The sequence below is a fragment of the Triticum dicoccoides genome, chromosome 6B (assembly GCF_002162155.2).
Source record: "Triticum dicoccoides isolate Atlit2015 ecotype Zavitan chromosome 6B, WEW_v2.0, whole genome shotgun sequence".
Classification (NCBI taxonomy): domain Eukaryota; kingdom Viridiplantae; phylum Streptophyta; class Magnoliopsida; order Poales; family Poaceae; genus Triticum; species Triticum dicoccoides.
In genome coordinates this window covers 268,785,531-268,791,526 of record NC_041391.1, presented here as the reverse complement: position 1 = coordinate 268,791,526, position 5,996 = coordinate 268,785,531, and the positions used below count along the sequence as shown (strand labels likewise).

General features: G+C 39.9%; 1 long non-coding RNA gene across 5 annotated transcripts; it reads right to left on the bottom strand.

Annotated features, from left to right (window-relative positions):
* Positions 1-1,702: 1,702 nt before the first annotated feature.
* LOC119320504 lies at positions 1,703-5,405 on the bottom strand. 5 transcript variants are annotated; one of them, XR_005155038.1, is made up of 9 exons: positions 5,202-5,405; positions 4,959-5,103; positions 4,721-4,824; positions 3,256-4,637; positions 2,922-3,114; positions 2,206-2,277; positions 1,999-2,101; positions 1,870-1,930; positions 1,703-1,779 (listed from the first exon to the last, which is right to left on the bottom strand). It is a non-coding gene; the product is annotated as an uncharacterized LOC119320504 (long non-coding RNA). The 5 variants fall into 5 exon arrangements; XR_005155036.1 differs by lacking the exon at positions 2,922-3,114 and having other exon boundaries at positions 3,256-3,620; positions 3,723-4,637; XR_005155034.1 differs by lacking the exon at positions 2,922-3,114.
* Between the last annotated feature and the right edge of the window lie 591 nt (positions 5,406-5,996).

Genomic DNA, 5,996 nt, shown 5'->3' with positions numbered 1-5,996 from the left:
CCCAACGATTTTTTGCTGCCATGTACTTGTATGTTGGTCATCGTGTGCTTGAACCCATTAGAAAATTGGAACTTCAAATTCACAAACGAAAAGCCTTTTAGTCCACAAATCTTCACGCGAGTTGCCCAGCTAAGAGCATCTACGGCGGGCACACCAAACCGGCCTCAAATGCCCGGACGACACGCCCGGTCACGAAAATCAGACACAGACGAGCGTCTCAAACGTGTCTCAAACGCCCAGGCTGACCGACACCCCCTCATATCCAACCTAAATATATGGCAGATATGAGGGCGGCCGGCACGCCCGCCACGTCGGACTGACGACGGGGTCCCACGTGGAAATGCCCAGAAAACTGGCGGTCCGAAGCTCGTCTCCTTCGTCGGAATGATGTCGCCATGTGGCGCCGCTCCGGCGGGCCATGTAGTGCCTAGCCCGGCTATTTAAATCAACCAGCGGCACCGAAACCCTACCATCCAAATTTTCCTCCGCCTGTCCACCACCGCCGCCACTTTCCACCCCCCATCCACCTAGTAGCCATGCCCCCCATGCTTTCGGGTAAGGAGGCAGCCATTTCTAACGCTGGAGCACTGACTCAAACTTCTTGACCAGATCCGGGCAAGGCGCGAAGCCCGGATCGCCGCGGGGCTATCTCTGGATGCAGTGGATCCGGAGGAGGAGGAGGAGGTGGAGGAGGAGAAGGAGGAGGAGGAAGAGGATGAGCCGGGGGATGAGGATGTGGGGGACGCTTGCGACGCGCATCTGCAGGCGGAGCAGCAGACCATCCTCGATTCCCTCCACTCGGAGTCGCCTGCAGAGGCCAGACGCTGTCGCCGCTAGGAGATGGAGGCCGCGGAGGAGGCGGAGATGCTTGCCTACATGGATGAGGTCGGGTAGGAGGAGGATGAGCCGGAGCCCTCCTACCCGCCCGTCTCGCTGACGCCCGGCACCGCTGCCGTCGATATCTTCGACGACGAAGATTAGCTAGGGTAGTACGTAGTATGTAGTATGTAGGATTTCTTTTGCATGCTTTGTATGGATTTATGGGTTGAAATATGAGAGACTAGGATGCAGAGTGGCTAATTTGAGGCGTGACCGTTCACTGTCCATGGCGCGTCTAAACGCTTGAGGGGCCAGATTTACAAAGTCCGGCTGTAGATGCACTAAGGCCCAAACGTAAGCTGCTACTGCCCCGTGCATGCATTAGATGACTCGTGACGCGAGAGTTCCTACGTGCCGCATTCTGCGTTAGAATGCTAGGCGATCACACTAGGGACCTTGTTCCTGGGCTTACTGGGCCGCGTTGGCGGGAGTTCAACTGTTTCTAGCGCGTTGGCGGGATTGTTTCTCCTGTCTACTATTTCTGCTGGCGGGAGTTCTACTGTTTCTCCAGCCTCTGTTTCTGTTGTCTACTGTTTCAACTGTTTGAAATGATTCTGTTGTTTTAGTTTGAAGCTATTTTTGGTGCCAAACAATTTGTAAGAAATAAGAAAGGACTTAGAACAAGTTTGTCCAACTGTTTCCAGAACTAATTATCAGTAGGATGAAATTGTATGGTAAAGGTATATCAATTACAACTTCTTCAGTAATTCTTTCTGTTGTTCATATGCAAAAAAGTATCACTAGGGTAAACATCAAAACAAGCAAGAAATAGAAACAAATGGTTTTTTTCTTAGGATGAAGCATTTTCGCCATGGTTTTTTTCCTTTCAGTGCAAATTCAGGAGAACTTCTTCTAGTGCAGATTCCATTATACTTGACAGTAACGAATGGCAATGAATGCCTGCATAACAAGAAAGGAAAAATGTTAGTTGGGATTAGGGGAAAAGTTCATTAGGATTCTTCAGGGGGAAACTAGAGATCATGAACTTACCTAAAAGCTTTGTTCATATGCAGAAATCATGTTGAATGCTTCACTTGAAAATGCGGAAACCCTGTTGAGATAGAGATGTGATGAGGAGGAGGCCAAGGATTGTGCCAATAAAAAGAAATAGAAAACTACCATGTCCCTGTAGGAAAGAAGTTACGAATGGAAGCTGGATTTCATTGTCCTTGCAAGTTATGATCTCAAAAAGAAATTTCTCTCGTAGAGCTTGTAAATCGTCCTTCAGAATGTAAAAAAAGGAGTAGCTGCTTAAAATGATATATTTCGAAGAAAGCCAAATAAGGAAAACAAGTGCTCTTAATGAATGAATTGGTAACTACTTACATTGGAGAAACCTTCCATTCCGAGACCTTTGTACTTGCTAAGATACTAAGGAGGGAAATTCCTGAGTCGTACCTGAAAAAAGAAACAAAGTTGCAAATTCCGGTTAACTTTAAAAACTTTCTAACTTCTTCTTGAGAAGTAGAAGAAATAAGTTGCTAATGAATCATAAAAGGCGCGAGCTCGATGGAGAAAATTCACTATTGGAGCAGGCAAATCTTGACTCAGAATTTCCTATGTTGAAATAACTAGTATTTCCATATGATGCAGTGAATAAAGTCTTGAAGTTGTAGATTACTGCACTAATTGTTGGTAGAAATGCATCGTCGCTGTAGTGCGGGTTCATAATATCAAAAAATTTGGCTCAAAAATTAGCAACGATTAATAACCATTGTTTTTCCTTGAACACATGCACTTTTACCTAGATAAATTGAAGGAACGGGAATATTAGTCAAACCTCTATGTAAAAGTTAAAATTCTGTATGATCTGTTTTAACAAAAAAAGAAATTGTTACCAAGGAAGCGTTCAATAAACTGAATCCAACATTACATTCCCGTAAAATCAATTTGGTTTTGCAGGATCTGAATGATTTAGCATTAGGTTCATTAGCTTCTCCTACATATTTTATTTGAACGAAATGATTGAAAGTTAGGAAAAGAAACAAAAATTGATGTACCGTAAATGAAAAGTAAGAAAAAGAACACAAATATAGGCTCACCATGTCATCAATGCTAACTATATGTTCTACTAAATTGCTGTTTGGAAGCAGGCCTTTTATTCCTCGGTTGAGCTGGTCTTTATTCCTTAGTTTTGAAAAATAGTCAACAACCCGAGGATTTATCCAACCGCCAGTCTTGAATGATAGTGTTATAGTTTTCTGTTCTACCCAAACTCGTTCAATCTCATAGATCCTTTGGGTGTTTTATGGGAGAAGAGCAACATTAACACAAGTAGAAAAAAACAAAGAAGAGAAAGCTTAAAAAGCATACATTGTTTATGTCCAAAACATGTAGAAAGATGTATGATAAATTTCATATGTCATTTTTACATACCTGTAGGTTAACTTGGAAAGATGTCCAACCAATGATTGGTAGAAGGCATTATCTATTCCAGTTGAAAAAATGACCTCCTTATTTCCATTCTTCTGATCTTGGATTACTACTGTCCCAGATTTGAAAGAATTGTTTACGCGTTGCTGCCAAGATGAACCTTCTGGTTTATAGAACTTACTGGAATGTGTTTCATGTTGTTCAAGTGCTTGAACTAACAAAGGATCTTCAAGGGGTGTGCCAATAGTGCTTGGGTATACTTTTGGTGACAGGAAGTCCATCATCCTTATTGGGCTCTCACTTGGAAGAACAATGGTGTTGGCATAATTATGATGTTGGTTGTTATATTGACTTGGTGGGAGGCTGAACTGAGTAGACGAAGGAGATGCAAAAGTTTTAGATTGTTCTGATGCAATTCTTTGAGAATTAGAAGGAACTTTCTGTACTATGTCAATTGAATTGGTAATTACATCAAAGGAAGGATAATCTGATTGTGCGTATTGAGTGCTTGAACCAGCTTCTCCATTTGAATTGCCATGCGGTGTACTGTTGAGAGACTTGTCAACTGGATATGTGATTTCAGGAAGCAACCTACCTTTATTTAGTTTAGGCTCAACAAGATCTGGTTGGAAAAGAAGAAAGCAGTACAGAAACAGTTAGAACAATAATCTGCACCCTGTAAATAATCAATGTAAAAAAACGAGAAATGGTAAAGAGAAATGACATTCCAGGCGCTCTCCTGGTAATAAGAATCTGAAGGGTGGAAAGCTGAACTTTGTTTCTTCTACTCTTCTCTCTGGGGATGTTGTTTCAGACAAGTATTGTGTACAAGAGAAAAAATATATGGTACGAGTTATTTCATTATTTATTTGGGCACAGAGAAAAAATATATTGAGTAACAGCTATAGAGAAGAAAAACATGATGTAACAGTGCTGAAACATCAATGCTGGGTGTTACTTTTGGAACTGATCTCTTGACAAAAAGCTTCGGGCAAGCAAGTTGTTCAAAAGATGGTAGATTACCATACAAAGAGAGAGAGAGAGAGATTGGTACTTGTTATGTTGATAGACTGCGGGAAATCATTGACCAATGAATCAAGAATTTCATGTATGTTGACTCGTTTATCTTTATCAATTATTGTTGGAACATCTAGCATTGGGAATATGCGAGGTGATTGTATAGCCAACAATTCTTTAGACATAGGAACTTTGAATGTGTTCTCTGAAAGTGTTGGTTTAATTTGCACATTTTGGCTGCTGGAAGTTGTCATGGTTTTCAGAAATGAAGAATGGATGTCATCTGCATAGGTTTTCATGGTAGGAGTTGTGTTCCGAATGATATTTCTATAGAAATCTTGAGCTTTCAATTGAAGAATGATTTTATCCTGTTGTTGTAAAGAAGGACTCAGAATCATATAAATAAGTATTCGTTACTTTGAACAAAACTAGAGGCATGAAGAGAACTTACTTGTGTTAGACTAATATCTGAGAATTTGGATTCAATATACTCCGCAATTTCTTCAGGCAGATGTAATTTCAATCAATGAATGGAGTTGAGGACATGTGTTTTATCTGTTTGATAAGAAGATGATGTCAAAGATAAATATAATATTTTCAGTGTATAGAGAAGCAATAAAATAAGAACGAACTGAACAAGTAAAACTATCTTCTATGCAAAAGTGGATCTCTGGAGGAGAATGGCATACCGGTAGTCTTCCATACTCATTTCTTTTGCCATGCACAACATCAAGTGCCATATATGAATTTAGCATGTTTCCTTACCATAATGGTAGTCTTGTTTCTAGTCGGCATCTTGATTTCAGTTATTATCAGGAATTCAAAGTAGGATATCTGTCATTGAAAAAGAAAAGTGGTCATAATAAAAATAAAAATAAGAAAAGTGAATTCATGAATTTTGTAAGAAGTTATGTTGTGGCTAAAACTATTACCACCATAAGTAACTTGCTTCCACTAGGAATGATTTCTTTGCTCACTGTGTTCTTCAGCCTTGTTTTCTTTATTGAACAAACCATGTAGCTCAGACATAGTAGACACCAATCATACTGAGAAATTCTGTCAATGTCAACTATTGCACTATACACAAACTTGCTAGAAACTCCACTTGAATTAGGGGCAACAAACAATGACAGGAGTATGAGCATGAAGATTCTGCAGTATTTTTCTTCGGGGATATCATCATTGATAATTGAGGAAAGGTATTCAATTGTTGGTACTCTTGTTCCTAACTCTTGTTGAATGAACTCATAGGTTGCTTCTGATGGTTTTGTGATTACAAGATGTCCACCAATTGGAATGCCAAAAAAATTGTGAACAGTTGTAGGTGTAATTCAGAATTTGAAGCCATTTGGTGTTTCAATAGAGCACGAAGTTGTGTTGAAATGATTTGCAAGCTAGAGGTAAATAGAGTATATATTGGACATGCTAGTTATTTGTAGGAATGACCTGAAACCCATTCTATGTATATGTTTCTTGCAATTATCAGATATTTCAGATGTGAGCTTCAGAAATGCTTCAACATGCTGAAGTTGATTGCACTGCATGTAAAGAAAGTGAAACAAAACATAAAACGAAATGAACAAACCCGTTGTAGCTCAGTAGAGGATTTTACTAATTGTGAAAAAGGAATAGTTGCAACGATATGTATAAAACTTTCGTTCTTTTCCTTGCATGTACTACTTGATCCACTTCTCTTTTTTTACATCCTTGTTCCATCTACAAATGAA